The sequence below is a fragment of the Gorilla gorilla genome, chromosome 12 (genome assembly GCF_029281585.2).
Source record: "Gorilla gorilla gorilla isolate KB3781 chromosome 12, NHGRI_mGorGor1-v2.1_pri, whole genome shotgun sequence".
Lineage (NCBI taxonomy): Eukaryota > Metazoa > Chordata > Mammalia > Primates > Hominidae > Gorilla > Gorilla gorilla.
The window spans coordinates 114890317-114913281 of NC_073236.2; the positions used below are offsets into that span (position 1 = coordinate 114890317).

General features: G+C 45.0%; 1 long non-coding RNA gene across 3 annotated transcripts in view; it reads right to left on the reverse strand.

Moving 5' to 3' along the window:
- Positions 1-22965, reverse strand: part of LOC115933565 (uncharacterized) — a 77741-nt gene that overhangs the window by 17709 nt on the left and 37067 nt on the right. For all 3 annotated transcript variants that reach the window (XR_010130043.1, XR_004069436.3, XR_010130042.1), the window contains one exon: positions 20256-20386. This is a non-coding gene — a long non-coding RNA (uncharacterized lncRNA). The remainder of the gene's footprint in view (positions 1-20255; positions 20387-22965) is intronic.

Here is a 22965-nt window from a genome sequence, read left to right on the forward strand (position 1 = left end):
AACCCAGTGGGAAAGGGAAATTCCCTCCACCCAAAGAAAGTCAGAGTGATATTACCAGAAGAGGGAAGGAAAACTAGGGAGTGAAATCCCAAATAGCCACACTATCTATGGTTAAAAATAAGTTTAGGCCACATGAATGTGCAGAATTTTAATTTTTTTTGTAATGCAAAAGCTGTCCACTGAAAATATGTACAAACATGGATGCAATCAATCTCTTCTTGTTGGATGTTAAGGTTGTTTTCTGTTTTTTGCTATTATAAACAAACACCCTTAGAGCCCATATTTTGCAGACATCTCTAAGAAATGGTAATTTGGGACCTTTATCATGACATCCTTATTGACAGAGATGAGGAATTACAGGCTGAAAGACTGCATGTGAAGAACGTTGCTGGACTGTTGACTGCTGTTGACTTGAAGAGGCTTTGCTAGAGTTATCATGATTTTGCCCTTGGCCTCCTTCCGTTCAGCAACTTTATGGATGAGTTAGGCCGGGTGTGGTGGTTCACACCTGTAATCCCAGCATTTTGGGAGGCCAAAGCAGGCAGATCATTTGAGGTGAGGAGTTCAAGACCAGCCTGGCCAACATCATAAAGCCCCGTCTCTACTAAAAATACAAAAATTAGCCGGGCTGTGTGGTGGGTGCCTGTAATCCCAGCTACTTGGGAGGCTGAGGCAGGAGAATCACTTGAACCCGGGAGGTGGAGGTTCCAGTGAGCCAAGATCATGCCACTGCACTCTAGCCTGGGCCACAAAGGGAGACTCCATCTTAAAAAACAAAATTAAAATATTTTTAAAAATTGATTACCCTGATACAGGAAGGGTAAGTGCTATTTGGACAGAGATTCACACTAAAAGGTCTGAAGGGTTTATTAAATGCAAGGTTGATATGACTCCACAGTATGATAAGGCTGCTTATGAAAAAAAAGCCAGTATAATTTTAGGCTGCATTAAAAGAAGTAAAATTTCTAGATCTAGGGCAGTGCTAGGACCCTGTACCTTTTGTCCCAGTCAGACAAAATAGTTTTGGGTTTAATTTTGACCAGTTACACTTAAAAAAAAATTAACAAACTGGAGTGCATATAGAGAAAGGTATCTGGAAGCTATAATGATAATATACTGAGTGCTTACTATGTGCCAGGCACCATGCTGAAAACACTCTAAAAACACCTATGAAGGGCCAGGCGCAGTGGCTCACACCTGTAATCCCAGCACTCTGGGAGGCCAAGGTGGGTGGATCAACCAGGGTCAGGAATTCAAGACCAGCCTGGCCAACATGGAAAAAACCCGTCTCTACTGAAAATACAAAAATTAGCTGGGTGTGGTGGTGCATGCCTGTAATCCCAGCTACTCAGGAGGCTGAGGCAGGAGAATCTCTTGAATCCAGGAGGCAGAGATTGCAGTGAGCTGAGATCGCGCCACTGCACTCCAGCCAGTGTGACAGATCAACACTCTGTCTCAAAAAAACAACAACAAAAAATATATATATATATATGAAGCAACCTTTATCTTATACCAATTTTACAGATAGGGAACTTAAGTCGTGGGAAGCTAAATCACTTGCTAAGGTCTAAGTAAGAAAGCTGAGATTTGAACCCTGGAGTCCAGTCCTACCGACTATGTGGTCAACCACCACGCGACATTGCTTATCTGAGTAATACGAAGCCAAACAGGTGACTTCACCACCTAAGTGTGATTTGAGGGACTCTGAAAGGATCCTCTACAGAGAAATATCTCACTGGCTAGCTGGATCATACAAACAGGCCAATTATGCATTTGGCTTTATATAGTTCATTCATATCTAGATGCCTAAATACTCTTCTAATTGAAAGTCAGTCCAGGCGTGGTGGCTCATGCCTGTAATCCCAGCACTTTGGAAGTCTGAGGCAGGCGGATCACCTGAGGTCAAGTGTTCAAGACCAGCCTGGTCAACATGGTGAAACGCCCTCTCTACCAAAAATACAAAAATTAGCTGGGCGTGGTGGCACACATCTGTAATCCCAGCTACTCAGGAGGCTAAGGCAAGAGAATTGCTTGAACCCGGGAGGTGGAGGTTGCAGTGAGCCAAGATCGTGCCACTGCACTCCAGCCTGGGTGACAGAGTGAGACTCAGTCTCAAAAAAAAAAAAAAGTCAGCTGAGAAAACATTTTTATAACAGAGATTTTGATAAAAATTGCCCCAGGCTCTAGACAGTGGGATTCATTCATTCAACAACTCTATATTGAGCCTTGGTACAGTGGTACCTGTAATATAATGTGTACCCTGATAATATAATGATGAAAAAGACTGTTTTCTTTGCCCTGGCAGAGTTCTCCAGTGGAGGGTTGAAAATAATTAAGGAAGCAATAGCAGCAAGTATGGGAGGTGAATAAGGGAAGAAGGGGAATTACGGAATCAGATGGGAGGGGAATTACGGAATCAGATGGGAGGGAAATCTTCCCCAGTCTAGCAGGGTGGGAGTTTAGGGGGTGGAGGTGCATTTCCTTCAAAAATGAAGGCCAAATGGAAACTTGAAGTTGAATCAAAGTTTGCCCAGAGAAGGGAATGGAGAGGAGGGGGAGAGTCCGGAGGCATATGTTCAAAATTCTAGATATGTGAGATGAGAGGATATGGCTGGCTGTAGGGACGAGGCGTATCTTGACACGAAGTGTGCAATATGGACCAGGGAAAGGTGAGGCCCTGGCAGTAGGTAGGACTTACCCAGAAGAGGCCTCGAAAGCTATTTTACAGAGGGCATTACAGATGCTCCTTGACTTATGAAAGGGTTGCATTCTGATGAATTCATTGTAAGTTGTGAATATCATTAAGTTGAAAATGCATTCAGTACTCCCAACCTCGAAACACTTACAGTAGCCTACAGTTAGGCAAAACCACTTAACACAAAGCCTATTTTATAATAAAGTGTTGAATATCTCATGTAATTTATCAAATACTGCACTGAAAGTGAAAACCAGAATCGCTCACCGGTCTTCCCAGAATCTCATCATACCACATTTCGCCAGCAGAGGAAAAGATCAAAATTCAAAGAATGGTTTCTACTGAATGTGTAGAGGAATGGAATGTGTAATACAATGGAATGTGTATCACTTTTGCACCATCGTAAAGTTGAAAAGTCCTAAGTCCAACCATCGTTAAGTCGAGGATTGCTTATAAGGTTTTAAGCAGGGAGGTAACATGATCTGGTGTTTTAAATTCAAATTTATGCACTGCTTACAGTTTCAAGGGGCAAATTGTGGCCAGTGGCTCCTGCCTATAATCCCAGCACTCTGGGAGGCTAAGGCAGGCAGATCACTTGAGTCCATGAGTTTGAGACCAGACTGGCCAACATGGTGAAATCCTGTCTCTACTAAAAATACAAAAATTAGCAGGGCATGGTGGTGCATGCCTGTAGTCCCATCTACTGGAGGGCGGGGGCCGGGGGTGGGTGTTGGAGGTGGGTGGGGGGTGTGTGGGTGGGCTGCGGGTTGACGCAGGAGAATCACTTGAACCCAGGAGGCAGAGGTTGCAGTGAGCTGAGATCGCACCACTGCACTCCAGCCTGGGTGACAGAGTAAGACTCCATCTCATTTAAAAAAAAAAAAAAAAAAGGCAAATTGTTTCATACCCTTACTTCCTCCCCACAGCCAGCCACTTTCAAATACTTCAGCTTTTCAGTCTCAGGTATCTCAAACGTGGTTTTCCAGTTTCGTCATTATCCATCCACTCCTGCCACGGAGAATGAGCACTGGCCCCTTACTGCCTCTGCCCTGTTCTCACTTGCCATCCCCTTCTCTTCCCATGCTGGTCTCCAGAATTATAGTCAGTCCCACATCCCCCAGGGCCTATTCACAGCGGAGCCATGTCATGCATTGGAATCACGTTTCCTATAGAGCATTCTGTCTGGAGTTAATGACTGTTGTTTTATTGGTTGTCCACTTTTCTGTGTGCTATCACAAATTTGAGTCCCCTGTAGTTGTGTAAAGCTCCTCTTAATGTATGTTTGGTTTGTTTTGAGCCAGGGTCTCAGTCTGTCGCCCAGGCTGGAGTGCAGTGGTGTGATCACAGCTTACTGGAGCCTCGACCTCCTGGGCTCAAGTGGTCCTCCTACCTTAGCCTCCTGAGTAGCTGGGACCACAGGCATGCACCCCCATGCCTGGCTAATTTTTAAAAATGTTTTGTAGAGGCCGGGCATGGTGGCCTTACAGTAGCCTACAGTTAGGCAAAACCACTTAACACAAAACCTATTTTATAATAAAGAGTTGAATATCTCATGTAATTTATCAAATATTGCACTGAAAGTGAAAACCAGTGTAATTCCAGCACTTTGGGAGGCCAAGGCAGGGTAATCACTTGAGGTCAGGAATTTGAGACCAGCCTGGCCAACATGGTGAAACCCATCTCTACTAAAAACACAAAAAAATTAGCTGGGCATGGTGGCGCGAGCCCGTAGTCCGAGCTACTCAGGAGGCTGAGGCAGGAGAATCACTTGAAACCAGGAGGCGGAGGTTGCAGTGAGCAGAGATCGCACCAGTGCATTCCAGCCTGGGTAACAAAGAGAGACTCTGTCTCAAAAAAATAAAATAAAATAAAGTAAAATAAAATGTTTTGTAGAGATGGGATCTCACTATATTGCCCAGGTTGGTCTTGAACTCCTCCCACTTTGGCCTCCCAAAGTGTTGGGATTACAGGCGTGAACCACCGCTTCCAGGTCTCTCAATGTCTTCAGACACCTCAGGGATTCTATGTTTCCTGTTGTGGAGGAAACTCTCCTGAACCTGCTCACCTGCTCCAGTCTGGACCAGCAGCTGTGATCTTGGCATCTCCCTTGCCCATCATGCTCTCTCATGGGTTGGATTCTTGTTTCCTGAGTCCCACGTCTTCTTCCCATCTTGGTGTGCTTCTTACTTCTGAGGGCCCACGTTCTCTAGGACCATTTCACCATCTGATTGCTAGCTTCTTCCAAGTGGGTTCTGGTAGCTTCCCCTGTTCTCTTTGTTCTTGTGACTTCACACCTCAAGAAAATTCTTTTTTTTTTTTTTTTTTTGAGATGGAATCTCACTCTGTTGCCGAGGCTGGAGTGCAGTGACACAATCTCGGCTCACTGCAAGCTCCGCCTCCCGGGTTCACGCCATTCTCCTGCCTCAGCCTCCTGAGTAGCTGGGACTACAGGCGCCAGCCACCACACCTGGCTAATTTTTTTGTATTTTAGTAGAGACGGGGTTTCACCATGTTAGCCAGAATGGTCTCGATCTCCTGACTTGTGATCCGCCTGCCTCAGCCTCCCAAAGTGCTGGGATTACAGGCGTTAGCCACTGCGCCCAGCCAAGAAAATTCTTTATTATGGTTTCAACAGTATTAGAAGAGAACAGTGCTAAATATATGCATTTCATCAACCATCTTTAATTATAATACAATTTTCACTCTAGAATTTATCACCCTGGCTTTAGTTTGTAGTCATAGTCAGGACTGGAGTGGGGCCAATACTGAAGGCTGGGACATCTACGAGATGGCTGTTTGGATAATTCCAGTAAGAGATGATGATGGCTAAGGGATGGGTTTTGGGGTGAGGAGGGAATGGACTTTCCATGGAATTGTGTGCACACCACTGGGCAGCAACTGGGATCGTTTTTGGCGCTTCATAGATGGATAGATGGACAGATACTGTTACTAATTGTGTGTTTATCCTAACATGTATTAGAAAACATATACCTAGATATCAAACTTATTATTTCCTACATGGTATTATTTAAGATGAATTAGATACTTGTTTTGAAAAGAAAGTTGATTTAAAATATTTAGCACATTATATATTGGTGGCATTGTACTTAGAGACTTATCGGTAGGGGGCTGGGCTAGAAGATTGCCGGGCACACGGCATTGCCTGGGATTAGCCCTGCTGGTAAAAACAGACCCTCTCCTTCACTTTACCCTCTCTCTTCGGCCCTTTCTTTACACCATGTTTGCCCCACTCTTTTCCTTCTTTGTCTTGTTTTAGAATTTTCTCACTCTGCCTACACATGAACAGCTTTCTCTCACCATCTCCTCAATACTGGCTTTTGCGGTCTTCTGTTTAATAGGAGTTTCAGAGATCCTAGTGGCATTTTTTCTTTTCTTTCTTTTCTTTTTTGAGACAGAGTCTCACTCTGTTGCCCAGGCTGGAGTTCAGTGGCATAATCTTGGCTCACTGCAAACTTCGCCTTCCAGGTTCAAGCAATTCTCCTGCCTCAGCCTCCCAAGTAGCTGGGATTACAGGCATGCACCACCACACACTAATTTTTGTATTTTTAGTAGAGATGGGGTTTCACCATGTTGGCCAGGCTGGTCTCGAACTCCTGGCCTCAAGTGATCCTCCGGCCTTGGCCTCCCAAAGTGCTGGGGTCACAGGCATGGGCCACTGCATCCAGCCCATTTTATTTTTTATTTTTTTAAGAAACATATATCCTTTTATATAAAAGCTTTAGAGTGCACCTTTGAAAAACATCAGCAAACAATTGTATGATAATTTCTGTACTTTTCTCCTCCCCGCTCCACCACTCCCCTCCCTCAAGCCCATAGGAACTCCCAGCCTCTCTAGCATCATGATGAATTCTCTTTTTTTTTTTTTTTTTTGAGACGGAGTTTTGATCTTGTTGCTCAGGCTGGAGTGCAATGGTGCGATCTTGGCTCACCACACCTTCCCCTCCCGGGTTCAAGCAATTCTCCCACTTCACCCTCCCGAGTAGCTGGGACTACAGGCATGTGCCACCACGCCCGGCTAATTTTCTATTTTTAATAGAGACAGGGTTTCTCCATGTTGGTCAGGCTGGTCTCCAGCTCCCGACCTCAGGGGATCCACCCGCCTTAGCCTCCCAAAGTGCTGGGATTACAGGTGTGAGCCACCGTGCCTGGCCGAATCATGATGAATTCTCATCCTGGGTCATGTTACTTACACTTTGGTGGAATTTAGAACAGGGAGCTCACTTCCAGTAACAATAACCCACTGTATTCCAACTGTGCACAGCTGAGCAGAATGGCCTGAGCCTGTAAATGTGGCTCAGCAGCCATGTGAACACCCTTCCCTGCCACTATCATCCAGCCATCTCGCTTCCATCTTCCAGCCAGGACTGTAGAAGAGGGGCTGTAGTGCAAGCATAGCAAGTGCAGCCCAACAGATATGCAGAGAGATAAGCAGTATGCACACATGCACAGACATGCACGTGCACAAGCAACCCCCGCCCCAAATGGTCATACTCGAGATGACCATGAAGATAACCTTCAGTTATCTTGCACCTCTTGCCTCAAGCCAGGGAAGCGTGTGATGCGTTCAGGCCCAGGATAATGGAAGAAAGACAACTGTGTGATCACAGTGGCCCAGAGCAAGCATGTTTAAGTCAAGGAAACACGCGGTCCTTGCCTTCCCTGTGACCTATGGGCAGCTCTGGGAATAATCAGTTCTGGTCCCTAACCACATGGTTGAAAGGACAGCCAGAGATTTAATTCTGAGATATTACAATGATTATTTTGGAACAAAGAATAAAATGGAAAAGGAGGATACTGATAGCAGTGTCCCTGGAGACTGACAACCCAGCTCTCGCCATACTCCCCACAGAGGAGGTCATTTCCTAGGATATCCCAGTCCCCATTTCAACCATGAGCCAAGGCTATTTTCTTATGCTGAGACCACAGGATTCAGGTACTAGGTTTTTTGCATTGGTGATGTGGGAGTTTCCAAGGGCTGCAGAAATTCTTGGAAAAGAGTCCATGAGTGAGTCCCGTTACACTCCCTTTATGACATCTAAAACTACATCATAAAAAATAATGCAATGGAACAAAGTTTAAAGAGAAGGGCACAGGCTAGGTGTGGTGGCTCACGCCTGTAATCCCAGCACTTTAGGAGGCCAAGGCGGGCGGATCACAAGTTCAGGAGATCGAGACCATCCTGGCCAACATGGTGAAACTCAGTCTCTACTGAAAATACAAAAATTAGCTGGGCATGGTGGCATGTGCCTGTAATCCCAGCTACTTGGAAGGCTGAGGCAGGAGAATCACTTGAACCTGGGAGGCGGAGGTTGCAGTGAGTCGAGATCACGCCACTGCACTCCAGCCTGGTGACAGAGTGAGACTCCATCTCAAAAAATATAAAAAAAGGGCACAGAATATGAAAATGATTAATGACAAGTATAAGTCATAAAAGCTTAGATTCCGGTCAGGCGCGGTGGCTTGTGGCTGTAATCCCAGCACTTTGGGAGGCCGAGGCAGGTGGATCATGAGGTCAGGAGTTCAAGGCCAGCCTGGCCAAGATGGTGAAACTCCATCTCTACAAAAAAATACAAAAAAAAATTAGCTGGGCGTGGTGGCGGGCACATGTAATCCCAGCTACTCCGGAGGCTGAGGCAGAGAATTGCTTGAATCCGGGAGGTAGAGGTTGCAGTGAGCTGAGATCGCGCCACTGCACTCCAGCCTGGGCCACAGAGCAAGACTCCATCTCAAAAAAAAAAAAAAAAGAAAAAGAAAGAAAAAAAGCTGAGATTCCTAAAAAATCTAGATTTAATAAAAATGTATATGGTTAATCCTTAGCTTCTACTTGGCAAACAGCCAGAGTGTAAAAGAATAAGAATAGACAATTTTATACACAGGAAAATAGAAGCCATAACGTAAACCATTGATAGAAATTAGACAAACAAACAGCTTAGCAGTTCTGTTATCTACCTCTTATTATTATACATGAGCAAAGTGTATAACAATAAAAGCCAGCATCGATGGGACTCAAAGAATCCAAAAGGAAAAAGAATATTTTGCACAATGATGCATTCATAATATTACTTATGATGTTTCAAATAATTCAAAGACAACCCCAAAAGCTCTCACAATAAAATAATTGTGTAAACAATGACGTACTGATACAACGAGATGCTATGCAGTCATTAAAAACAATAACTGTGGCCGGGCGCGGTGGCTCACGCCTGTAATCCCAGCAGTTTGGGAGGCTGAGGTGGGCAGATCATGAGGTCAGGAGATCGAGACCATCCTGGCTAACACGGTGAAACCCCGTCTCTACTAAAAATACAAAAAATACACACACACACACACACACACACAAATTAGCCAGGCGTGGTGGCGGGCGCCTGTAGTCCCAGCTACTCAGGAAGCTGAGGCAGGAGAATGGCGTGAACCCGGGAGGCGGAGCTTGCAGTGAGCCGAGATTGCGCCCCTGCACTCCAGCCTGGGTTACAGAGCGAGACTCTGTCTCAAAATAATAATAATAATAATAATAATAATAAGTGCGATGGTCACTGAAATGTGTATATTTGGAAAGAATGCAGAGAGACAGAGAGTATGTAGGCAATGGTTTCAATTGAATGTCTCCAAGCTAATGAGGGTTAAAAGTGATTTCAGAGAGATGCACCTAGTTTATGGGATTTCCTTTCCTGTAAAGTTAAGTGTGTAATAAAAATGTAAGTGTATATAGACATATATCATATAAAAGAGGTGGTGGAGAGTGATTTCTTCTTTCTCCTTACTTCCCGAGAGAGCCATGAGGATGAATTAAGTGGTTTGAAATTTTCGGATCAAAATATGAGACTCTAGAATGAGCAAATGGTTTAGGTTCTTCCTTGGAGACATTTAAGAATATCCATCTGTCAAGTGTTAGGATGTTTTTGAATTAATATAATGACATTAGAAAATGCTCTTCATTAGTGCTGGTTTTGATTTTAAAACGACTCTAGGATGCATTCCCCCCATGATGTCTGTCTGTCTGTCCCTCCACTTAGACACACATATACCCATTACATTAACATTAGCCTTTGCTATTTGGCATTAGTAACAAAGGAAAAGAAAAAATTCCCAAAGTAGTTACCATGCCTCACTCAACACCCATCCGATTTAATTCATTTTTTTTACTCTCCCCACTTGCCTCTCCCCTACCACCCACTCACTGCATACACACCCTACAAATGCCACCATCACCCAGATGTATTTCTATGGATCCACCATTAACAATGTAGTATCATAAACTAAGACATTGTACTATATTTCTTCCCCTCATTTTTTCTGTGTCCTGGTATTTCCCCAATAGTATTGATGATGTAACAGGCCAGCCTTACATCAAAACAAGAGAAGGTGGGAAAAGAGTTGCCCAGTTATTTGGAAAATTCTCTCGTTTTTTTTTTTTTCTAATTGCAGTCTTGCTTTGTCACCCAGGCTAGAGTGCAGTGACACGATCACAGCTCACTGTGATCCTCAACCTCCTGGGCACAAGTGTTACTCTCATCTCATCTCAGCCTCCTGACTAGCTGGGACCACAGGTACCACCACGACACCCAGCTAATTTTTAACATTGTAGAGACAGGGTCTTGACATGTTGCCCAGGCTGGTCTCAAACTCCTGGGCTCAAGTGATCCTCCCACCTTGGCCTCCCAAAGTGCTGGGATTACAGGCCTGAGACACCATGCCTGGCCTGGAAAATGTCTTTTCTCTCTCTATTTCTTTCTTTCTTCCTTTCTTTTTCTTTCTTTCTTTCCTTCCTTCCTTCCTTCCTACCTTCCTCCCTCCCTCCCTCCTTCCCTCCTTCCCTCTCTTTCTTTCTCTCTCTTTCCTTTCTTTCTTTCTTTCTTTCTTTCTTTCTCTTTCTTTCTTTCTTTTTCTTTCTCTCTCTCTTTCTCTTTCTTTCTTTCTTTCTCTCTCTCTCTCTCTCTCTTTCTCTTTCTTTATCTCCCTCTTTCTTTTTACAGAGTCTTGCTCTGTTGCCCAAGCTGGAGTGCAGTGGTGCGATCTTGGCTCACTGCAACCTCTGCCTCCTGGGTTCAAGTGAGTCTCATGGCTCAGCCACCTGAGTAGCTGGAATTACAGGCACTCGCAACCACGCCTGGCCAGTTTTTGTACTTTTAGTAGATATGGGTTTTTGCCATGTTGGCTAGGCTGGTCTTGAACTCCTGTCCTCAAGTGATCTGCCCACCTAGCCTCCTGAAGTGCTGGGATTACAGGCGTGAGCCACCATGCCTGGCCTGGCCTGGAAATTTTCTTATATGAAAATACTGAATATTTTAATTATATGGAAAAAGATATGATAAAGAAACACATTTTAGCATTACATTTCTTGGGTATATAATGTAATGTATATGGAGGGCTGTTAAAATGCCATAATGATATTCCAAGCTTGTAAAATTCTGAAAAAGAAATTATAGAATGGGAGTCTGTTCCATTCCCTCCCAAGAGAGTGTGCAACATATATTATTAAATGAAAAAAAAGAATACAAAATTATGTATATGATAAGAGATGAACTATGCAACACACACACACACCATTCAGAAAAAAAAATTTAATAGTGGCTATTGGCAAATTGGAATTGTGAGTAACTTAAATTTTCTTTTACAAGGCCAGGCACTATAGCTCACGCCTGTAATCCCAGCACTTTGGGAGGCCGAGGTGGGCATATCACCTGAGATCAGGAGTTCGAGACCAGCCTGACCAACATGGTGAAACCCCATCTCTACTGAAAATACAACACACACACAAAAAATTAGCCAGATGTGTTGGCATGCGCCTGTAGTCCCAGCTACTTGGAAGGCTGAGACAGGAGAATCACTGGGACCCGGGAGGCGGAGGCTGCAGTGAGCTGAGACTGCGGCACTGCACTCCAGCCTGGGCAACAGAGCGAGATTCCATCTCAAAAAAAAAAAAAAGTTTTATTTTACAGAGTTTCCCAAATGTTATAGATTTTCTACCATAAGTATGTGTTAGCTTCATAACAAAGAGAAAGTCAGATGTGTTATTAATAGAAAGCAACATCCAAGAGTCCAGGAAGAAACCCCGTCACTAAATCTAGGGCAGACACCATGAGGAAGTGGCAATTATTACAGCTCCCCCGTAAAGCGCAGCGTTTAGTGAGGACCTTGTTTAGTCAAGGACAGGCTCTCATGAGAGGGTGGCCAAGATGGTTGGAGAAATAAATCAAGACAGCGAGAATGAAATGGCAGACGCGACAACATCTCATTAACACTTAGCTCAGATGACTCAGTAACGTCAATAAGGAAGGGTGACTACAACTGTGTACTTGTGAAAGATAGAACAGGGCCTCGGGGAATGTCTGCTCCAATCTTCTCATTTTTCAGAGGAAGAACCCCAGAAGAGCTCACCTCACTCACAGCTGCTCAGTGGTAGAGCCGGGATCAGAACTCCAGCATCCTGATTCCGGATTCAGCACTGTTCACAGCTCTCTGCTTGGTGTGGTAAGGTAAGTATTTATGGTGATTTTTGGTGATTTATGGTTGATTTATGGTGATTTTTGTCACGGTTTGCATTAGGAAAGTATGTCATATAATCTATGTCCGGGACTGGAACCCCTCTGACTGGGCTTGTTTCCCTAACTTCACGCTAGCTGAATCCCCAAACATTATTCCACATCAGGACAGATTCCCAATATTCCTGTATTTCTCTTAATTCCAACTTCTTCCCTACAATGAACCAAACCTAATGTTTGTGTCTCTCTAAAATTCATATATAAAATTCTTTTTTTTTTTTTTTGAGACAGAGTTTCACTCTTGTCCCCCATGCTGGAGTGCAATGGTGTGATCTCGGCTCACTGGCTCACTGCAACCTCTACCTCCTGGGTTCAAGCGATTCTCATGCCTCAGCCTCCCGAGTGGCTGGGATTACAGCAGCGCACTACCATGCCTGGCTAATTTTTGTATTTTTAGTAGAGACGGGGTTTCACCATGTTGGCCAAGCTGGTCTCGAACTCCTGACCTCAAGTGACCCGCCTGCCTCGGCCACCCAAAGTGCTAGGATTACAAGTGTGAGCCACCACGTCCAGCCTTTTTTTTTTTTTTTTTTTCTTTTTTAGATAGAGTCTCTCTCTGTTGCCCAGGCTGGAGTGCAGTGGCGTGATCTCAGCTCACAGCCACCTCTGCCACCTGGGTTCAAGTGATTCTCGTGCCTCAGCCACCTAAGTAGCTGGGACCACAGGCACCCAACACCATGCCCGGCTAATTTTTATATTTTTAGTAGAGACAGGATTACACTATGTTGGCCAGGCTGGTCTTGCAAGTGATCCACCTGCCTCAGCCTCCCAAAGTGCTGGGATTACAGGCATGAGCCACCACGCCCGGCCTCATATATAAAATTCTAACCCCCAATGTGACACTATTAGGAGGTGGGGCCTTTGGGAGGTAATTAGGTTATGAGACTGGAGCCCTCATAAATGGGATTAGTACCTTATAAAAGAGACTCCAGGCTGGGCCAAGAGCAGTGGTGTTTACACCTAATTGATAACAACTAGTTACAGACTTCTTTGTTCCTTCTCCACTCCCACTGCTTCACTTGACTAGCCTTAAAAACAAAAAAGAAAAGAGAGAGAAAGCAGGCCGGGTGTGGGGGCTGACACCTGTAATCCCAGCACTTTGGGAGGCCAAGGTGGGCAGACTGCTTGAGTCCAGGAGTTAGAGACCAGCCTGGGCAACATAGTGAGACTCCATCTCTACAGAAAATACTAAAATTAGCCAGGCAAGGTGGAGCACACCTGTATTCCCAGCTACTCGGGAGGTGGGAGGATTGCTTGAGCCCAGGAAGTTAAGGTTACAGCAAACCAGGATCACTCCACTGCACTCCATCCAGCCTGGACGAGAGAGTGAGACCCTCTCTCAAAAAAAAAAAAAAAAGAAAAAAAGAAAAAAGAGAGAGAGAGGGATCCCAGAGAGCTCTCTAGCCCTCTTTCTGCCATGTGAGGATACAACCAGAAGTCAGCAGTCTGCAACCCTGAGGACAGTCCTCACCAGAACCCAACCATGCTGGTGCTCTGATCTCAGACTTCCAACGTCCAGGACGGTGAGAAGTACATTTCTGTCGTTTATAAGTACCCAGGCTGCGGTACTTTGTTACGGCAGCCTAGGACACTCCCCCAAACCACTGCCACTGTCTTGGGTCAAACTGCCATTAATTCCTCTCCTTCTCCTACTTCCGCTTCTTATTTTCATTCTTTTTCATGGTGTTTAAACTACCAAAAAAAACCAAAAACCCTGAAAGAATCATATAAGAATTCCCATGATCCTTCATGCAAATAGAAACATTATTAAAATTTTGCCACATTGGTAAGAACACCCCTAGCTGTCATATATATGATAGTTTCCATATATCATATATATGTAAAAGCATCCCTATGTCATGTAGGTACATAAGAACACGCATATTTTCCTGAGTCATTTGGACGTAGGTTGGCGACATCATTACACTTCACCCCTCAATGCTGCAGCATCACCTAAGCATAAAGTCATTCTCCTACATAACCATGATATCATTATCACACCTAAGAAAACCAGTACCTCATATTTAGTTCAAACTCAACTGTCCCCAACTATTCCCTAGTGTCCTTCATGTGGTTTTTATTGTTTTTTGTTTTTTGTTTTGAGACAGTGCTGGGATTACAGGCGTCAGCCACTGTGTTCAGCCATCTTTCAGGCAGCTTTAAGTGTCAGGATCTCATTAGGGGTTACATATTTTATGTGGTGGTTGGGTCTCCTTCTTTTGATTTAGAACATTCTCCTCCCATTTTGTTTTTATTTTTGTTTTTTATGACACTGAGTTTTTGAACAGTTCCAGCCTGTTTTCCTATGTAACCTCCCACATTCTGGATTTGTCTAGTTGTTTCCTCATTATTAGATTCAGGTTGAAGCTCTTTGGAAAGAATACTGTACAGGAGATGTTACCCATCGCTTATCACATCCCTTGGAAGGTCCATAACGTCAGGTTGTCCCACTATGTGGAGCCTGATCTCTTGCTTAAGATGATGGCCACCAGATCTTTCCACTGCAAAGGTACAGTTTCCACTGTGTAGTTAATAATCCGTGGAACGGCCGGGTGCAGTGGCTCATGCCTGTAATCCCAGCACTTTGGGAGGCCGAGGCGAGTAGATCACCTGAGGTTAGGAGTTCGAGACCAGCCTGACCAACATGGTGAAACCCCATCTGTACTAAAAATACAAAATTTTGTATTTTGTCATTAATCCTTGGGCGTGGTGGCACATGCCTGTAATCCCAGCTACTCAGGAGGCTGAGACAGGAGAATCACTTGAACCCGGGAGGTGGAGGTTGCAGTGAGCTGAGATCTTGCCATTACACTCCAGCCTAGGCAACAAAAGCAAAACTCCATCTCAAATAATAATAATAATCCATGAAATGAAAGGATAAATGCTTGAGGGGATAGATACCCATTTTCCATGATGCGATTATTATGCATTGCATGCCTGTGTCAAAACATCTCCCATACCCCATAAATATATACACTTACTATGTACCCACAAAAATTAAAAATAAACTTTTTTCTTTTTGAGACAGAGTCTTATTCTGTTGCCCAGGCTGGAGTGCAGTGGCGCAATCTTGGCTCACTGCAACCTCCATCTCCCAGGTTCAAGTGATTTTCCTGCCTCAGTCTTCTGAGTAGCTGAGATACAGGCTTGCACCACCATACCTGGCCAATTTTTTTGTATTTTTAGTAGAGACCCAGTTTTGCCGTGTTGGTCAGGCTGGTCTTGAACTCCTGACCTCAAATGATCCACCCACCTCAGCCTCCCAAAGTGCTAGGATTACAGGGGTAAAGCCACTGTACTTGGCCAAAAAAAATAAAAAATTATTTTAAAAAATCTGTGGAGTGACTCTTTAAAACCATGTGAATATCTTAGCATCTGCTGATAATCTGAATCCTTGCCTGAATTGGGGTTGCAGAACGGTGACTTTTCGAATTATCTATTTTATCAGCTGACATTGCCTGCACAGAAGGAGTCCCCACCACGTCTCGAGTGCCTTCCCACGGCAGTCCCCTGACTCTCCTTCCTGCCTCCAGTCTGGCTCACTCCACTCACATGCTGCCAGAATGAGCATGCTCTATTGCAAATCTGGACACGTCCATGCCCCTGTTCGAAATCAGGGGCAAGCTGAAATCTATGCTTGACACAGGGCCCTTTGTGATCTGTCTCCTGCCTACCGCTTTGGGTTCATCTCTCCCTGTACCCACTCATGTACTCCATTCAAACTACAGACGTGCTGCAGAATGACGTTTCGGTAAACAACAGACCTCATATACAACAGTGGTCTCATAAGATTAAAATACTGCATTTTTTTTTTTTTTTTTTTTTTTTTTGAGATGGAGTCTCACTCTGTGGCCCAGGCTGGAGTGCTGTGGCGCGATCTCGGCTCACTGCAAGCTCCGCCTCCCAGGTTCACGCCATTCTCCTGCCTCAGCCTCCCAAGTAGCTGGGACTACAGGAGCCCGCCACTACGCCCGGCTAATTTTTTGTATTTTTTAGTAGAGACGGGGTTTCACCGTGTTAGCCAGGATGGTCTCGATCTCCTGGCCTCGTGATCCACCCGCCTTGGCCTCCCAAAGTGCTGGGATTACAGGCGTGAGCCACCACACCCGGCCCAAAATACTGTATTTTTACTATGCCTTTTCTATGTTTAGAGGTTTAGATACACAAACTCTTACCATTGCATTCCAGTTGCCTGCAGTATTCAGTGCAGGAACATGCTGTACGGGCGCATAGCCTAGGAGCAATAGACTCTACCATATAGTCAAGGTACATAGCAGGCTATGCCATTTAGATGTGTGTAAGTACTCTATGATGTTCGCACAAGGGTAAAATTGCCTAACAATGCATTTCTTACAACATAACCCTGTTGTTAAGTGATGCATGTCAGTATTTACGGTTCTCCAAACATGCCACCCTACTCCACACCCTGTACCTCTGCACAAACTAGCCCCTCTGCCTGCAAGATCCTTCCCCACCATCCAGTCTCATCTGACTCCCACTTGTTTTCAAGCTCTGGCTTACAAATCACTTCCTCTGAGCCCAAGGTTGAGTTGGTGCCTTTTGGGGGCTCTCATGATAACTGTGCATACTTCTGTCATTGCAACTGTGGCCTTAAACTTTATTTGTATTGATTGATTGATTAATTAATTGATTTTTGAGACAGGGTCTTGCTCTGCTGCCCAGGCTGAGTGCAGTGGCGCAGTCACAGCTCACTGCAGCCTCAACCTCCTGGGCTCAAGTGATCTTCCTGCCTCAGCCTCCTGAGTAGCTGGGACTACAGGTGCACACCACCATGCCAGGCTAATTTTTAAATTTTGTAGAGACAGGGCCTCCCTATGTTTCCCAGGTTGGTCTTAAACTCCTGGGCTCAAGTGATCCTCCTGCCTCGGCCTCCCAAGGTGCCGGGATTACAGGTGTGAGCCACTGCGCCCAGCCAAGTCCTGCACTTTAAATGTTTGTTAGTTTGCTTGTCTCTCTCACTTGATTGTAAGGTTTTTATGGGAAGAAAGCTGTCTTTTATCTTTGTATAACAGGAATCTAGAGCTATGTCTGGCATTAAGTAAGCACTTAGCAAATATTTTCCAATGAATTCATTCATGTTTCCTCAAATTATTAGAGAATGTGACTAGCTTCTGGAACAAATAGATTATATGATCTTTAAGGACAAAAAACATGTCTTATAAATCTTGGTATTGCTCACATCTCCCACCCTATTGCTGGTTAATTTGCATTAGTAATGAGTAAGTTGACACTTATAAAAGTGTATAGTTATATTACTTTTTATCTGCCTAGTATATTTTCCTTTTGAGAATTGCTCCTCCTCTACCTAACAAGATGGCTAATTCCTTGCCTGGTCTTCCCCACACATATTGGGGTCATAATGTGAGCTAGCCAATTAGAGGACTTCATCCTCCTGGCTGCAATGATTGGTTCAGGCAAGGACACCTCACCCAGGCCAGGCCTGTCAGAGTCCTCCCTGGGACTTCTGATGGAGTTGATGGGAAAGACACACAGGGAAAACAATGTAATACTCATTGCTGCCCAAGGCCATCTGCCACTCAGCAGAGAGATCCTACCTGAGAAAAAAGCCAATGTTAAGACAAACAAGTCAACCGAGGGAGAGAGATGGAACTAATGACTTTATTTATTTATTAATATTTATTTTTTGAAACAGAGTCTTACTCTGTCACTCAGGCTGGAATGCAGTGGCATGATCTCAACTCACTGCAACCTCCACCTCCTGGGTTCAAGCGATTCTCCTGCCTCAGCCTCCCCAATAGCTGAGATTACAGGTGCGTGCCACCACACCCAGCTAATTTTTATATTTTCAGTAGAGATGGGGTTTCACCATGTTGGCCAGGCTGCTCTCAAACTCCTGACCTCAAATGATCTGCCCACTTTGGCCTCCCAAAGTGCTGGGATTACAGGCGTGAGCCACCGCACCGGGCTTTAATGATATTATTTAAATCCCTAAACCCAGTTACATCTGAGGAGTCATGTTTTAAACTTCCTGGTACTGGAGTCAACGAATCCCTTCCTTCTTGCCTTGGAAGCTAACAAAATCCTGACTAATATTCAAGATATGCATTCTACAACATTCCACATTTGGCTAAGCAGGCAAATTGAGATGGGGAAGAATTTCACCTCCATGTAGTCCTTTGCTGCTTTTTGAGAAATGATGTAGAGACAGCTGTCTCAGCACCATCTCTGCCGCCCTTACCAGTCAGGAAGAGGGCTTTCATTTGGGCTGCCTCTCATCTGCCTCAGAAGGAACAGGTATATTTGGGGGCCCCATTCTCATGCTCCTGTCCCCTGAGTCTCTTCCAAAGGAGCAAAGCACACCAAGAAAACATGCCGCACGTGAAAGACTGGCCTCATCTTCATTATTTCTGTTCCAGGAGGTTATTGAATCCCTCCTCCTCACAAATGGCCAACTTGTGTTCTTCTGAGGTCAGCAACAATCTGCTTTGCTCCTGGCAGCTCTCAATTTCCAGGGATAGGAGGGGGTTGGGGTGGAGAGCTAAGGACCAGGACTGCCTCCCAAGACAGGATGTGGATATCTGCCCAAGGACCCTAGAAGTTAAAAATGTCAAGTACAGATTGGACATGGTGCCTCACACCTGTAATCCAAGCACTTTGGGAGGTCAAGGTGGGTGGATCACCTGAGGTCAGGAGTTCGAGACCAGCCTGGCCAACATGATGAAACCCTGTCTCTACTAAAAATACAAATACATTAGCTAGGTGTGGTGGCACGCACCTGTAATCCCAGCTACTCAGGAGGCTGAGGTAGGAGAATCACTTGAACCCAGGAGGCAGAGGTTGCAGTGAGCCGAGATTGTACCATTGCACTCCAGCCTGGGCGACAGAGTGTCTGTCTTAAAAAAAAAAAAAAAAAAAAAAAAGGCAAGTGCATTTTAGAGAACCAATATTGAGGACATTTTCCATCTTTCACCTTAAATTTCTGGAAAATTTCTCAGAGGCATGAGAGGAAGAAAGCAAGTCCTGCCTTCTTTAAAGCAGCCTACAGAGCTCATAGACTACAGGCAAGGGAGAGAGGAGCATCTTGGTTTAAAGATGATTCCCTCATGTCAGCCCACTTGGGTATCCTGTGTGGCTGTTTTCAGGAGTAAGGGGAAATAGCCAAGCTCTTTAAGAAGAGTATTTTCATGGTTTTAATTTGAATTAGCTTAACTAGATGCTTTTCTCCTAACTACTAGCTAAGATAAACTGCACCCTCCAGGGAACCAGAGTTGTGATGAAGTGCAGAAGAAGGAGAAAGGAAAGTAATCTTACAGCATGAACTCCTGCCCCAGAGGCCTGGGTGGGGCGTTTCTGGATAGAGCACATAATCCCCTGGACAGAAATAAATTGGAAGAAGAGAAGAACAACAGGAAGGGATGAGAGAGAGGCACAGAAAAAAAAAAGACACTCAAGACCAACTATAATATAATTACTTGGCATCTTCACTCAAGGGTAGAGGTGTGGGTTTTCCCCAAGTTTTCCCTTTCTAGAGATGCCAAGGTGAAAACTGAGTCCCTCTTGGCTGGGCCCAGTGGCTCACGCCTGCAATCCCAACACTTTGGGAGGCAGAGGCGGGCAGATCACTTGAGGTCAGGAGTTTGAGACCAGCCTGGCCAACATGGTGAAACACCATCTCTACTAAAACTACAAAAATTAGCTTTGCATGGTGGTGGGTGCCTGTACCAGCTACACAGGAGGCTGAGGTGGCAGGATGGTTTGAGCCTGGGAGGAGGAGGTTGCAGTGAGCCAAAATCGTGCCACTGCACTCCAGCCTGGGTGACGTCAGAGCAAGAGTCCATCTCACACACAAAAAGAATCCATTATTTCACGTTTTTGGGAAACGTGGGAACCTGTGCCAACCTTGAACTTTAATTTTTCTGGCCCTTGCTACCAAACTTCATCCCTAAGGAGGAGGCAGAACACTGGCTCAGAACAATGACGGGAGATGGAGAAGAACAGAGCTTCTCTCTTCAAACCTGTTTCCATGGTCCACCCCACAGCTGCAGCTACACGTCCCGCAGTTCAAGGAAGCCATATCCTTCCGGGCATTTTCAGCTTTTGTGTCCCCCTTTTCAACAGGAGAGGTGTCCCAGTTCTCACACGGACTCTAAGTTGAAAAGATAAGAAAGGAGACTTACCATAAGTTTCAAAAAAAACCCAGCGCCTTGGTTTGAAACAGCCTGGTAAAATGAAGGAGGAAGGACTTCCTCCTTGGCTGCAGGACTGGATTCTGACACCACCCTCTCTTTCTCTGAGTCCCCTGGTTTATATAATTTGAATAACTAGGGATTCCAGAGCATTACCTCACAGCAAATGCTAGGAAGCGTCAGAATGCTGTTTGCCTAGAGGGAGTGGGAGGAGGGATGAGAACCGAGGTAGAGGAGAGAGAAGGGAGGTTAAAGGCTGGTCCCAGGTGCAGCTGCAGGTGGGGGGACTCACTCTGTGTCATGCCTATCCCTAGTGACACCCCAGGGAGATGACCAGCTTAATAGCTGCACTCGGGGTCCCATTCAGTCAGAGGTTTCTCCTCAGAGACCAGGCAGGCACGTTGAGCCCTATCTGCCACTCCATCTGTGCCCCTGTTGAGTCCCCAGACGGCAACACTCCCTCTCCGCCTCCCCTGCACAGCTTCCGTCAATGTCCACTACTGATTCTCCTGTATCCCTTCTGTCTCTAGGGCTGTCACTGCCCTTAGTCTCAGCAAAAATTCTGGAGGTGCATCGGCTGTGCCAGCAGCCCTGGTCTCCCTGCAGCCTCCCAGATGCCCACAGAAAGCCCAGGGAAGGCTGATCCTGCATCCCTGACTAATGATCATGCCTTCAAGACGGGATGCAGCCTGTGACTCAAACTGTGGAGGCTCAGCAAATGCAAGAGAGTGGGAGGGAGAAGAGAGGAACACGGAGGAAAACAAAGATGAAGAGGGGGAGTAGGCAGAGAAAAAGCAAGGGAAGAAAGGCCTCAGATTCTTGAAATCTGCAAAGCTGCCCTCCCCACTGTGACCTCTGCAGTGATTAAAATGATGAGATACACATCTTCTACAACAGTCCTGCAGTCTTGTTGGATATTACTCCAAGGGAAGAGAGGATGAAAGTTAGATGAGGATGTTAGCATACTTGCAGCTACTGAAACTTGCAGTACAGTATCATGTATACTGCATATCCAAATTCAGATTTATATAGACAGTGAACTCTTAAGGACAAGAACCATGGCTCTTTTCACGCTAGAGAGGTAATAATATATGCCAAAACTGTTTTAGTTTGGTCCTGTTCCAAGAATATGAGCCTGGCCAGGAAGGATATTTAAAGACAAGTGAGGTTCACTCTTTCCACAGGAAGTTGTTATGTCCATGGGAGGTAGTTATGACATATGTTATATGTGATGGTTTATAATAACAAACTATATTATAAAAAGAGATTTGCTTTGTGCAGTATATATGGACACATAGGCGTTTGTATGTATAGACTATAGGTCTACAGCTATATTTAAAAGTTCATGTGGCTGGGCACAGTGGCTCACACCTGTAATCCCAGCACTTTGGGAGGCCGAGGTAGGCGGATCACCTGAGGTCAGGAGTTCAACACCAGCCTGGTCAACATGCTGAAACCCCGTCTCTACTAAAAATACAAAAATCAGCCAGGCATGGGGCCTCCCAGCTATTTGGGAGGCTGAGGCAGGAGAATCGCTTGAACCCAGGAGGTAGAGGTTGCAGTGAGCCGAGATTGCGCCACTGTACTCCAGTCTGGGTGACAGAGTGAGACTCCATCTCAAAAATAAATTTAAAAAAAAAACCAGTTCATTTAATGTTCCAAGACAGGGGTTCTAATCCTATAAAACCCACCATTAGCTTTTTAAAAAAGTATTTCTAATTTGCTGAAATGCAATTCACAAGTGATATTGCCTTTATAATCACACAATTTCTTAAAATTCTTATTTACCTGTGATATAAAAGAGAAATAAGGCCGGGCATGGTGGCTCACACCTGTAATCCCAGCACTTTGGGAGGCCGAGGTGGGTGGATCACCTGAGGTCAGGAGTTCGAGACCAGCCTGGTCAACATGGTGAAACCCCGTCTCTACTAAAAATTCAAAAATTAGCCGGGCGTGGTGGCACTCACCAGTAATCCCAGCTACTCAGGAGGGTGAGGCAGGAGAATCGCTTGAACCCAAGAGGTGGAGGGTGCAGTGAGCCAAGATTGTGCCATTGCACTCCAGTCTGGGTGACAGAGCATGACTCAGTCTCAAAAAAATAAATAAAATAAAGATAGAGAAATAAAGAATAATAATTTATAATGAAATCAATTGTATTTTAATACATAAAGGCTAAGGTCCAGCTAAACTAGAAGACATAATAAGCAGGCAGATGCTTGTGCCTACTTGTAATGAATAAGTTTGGATTTCATAAAAGTAAGATATTTATTTATTTATTTATTTATTTATTTAATTTTTTTTTTTTTGAGACAGGGTCTCACTCTGTTGCCCATGCTGGAGTGCAGTGGAGTGATCTCGGCTCACTACAACCTCTGCCTCCCGGGCTCAAGCGATTTTTGTGCCTCAGCCTCCCGAGTAGCTGAGATTACAGGCATCTGCCACCACCTGGCTAATTTTTATATTTTTAGTAGAGATGGGGTTTCACCATGTTGGCCAGGCTGGTCTTGAACTCCTGGCCTCAAGTGATCCACCTTCCTCA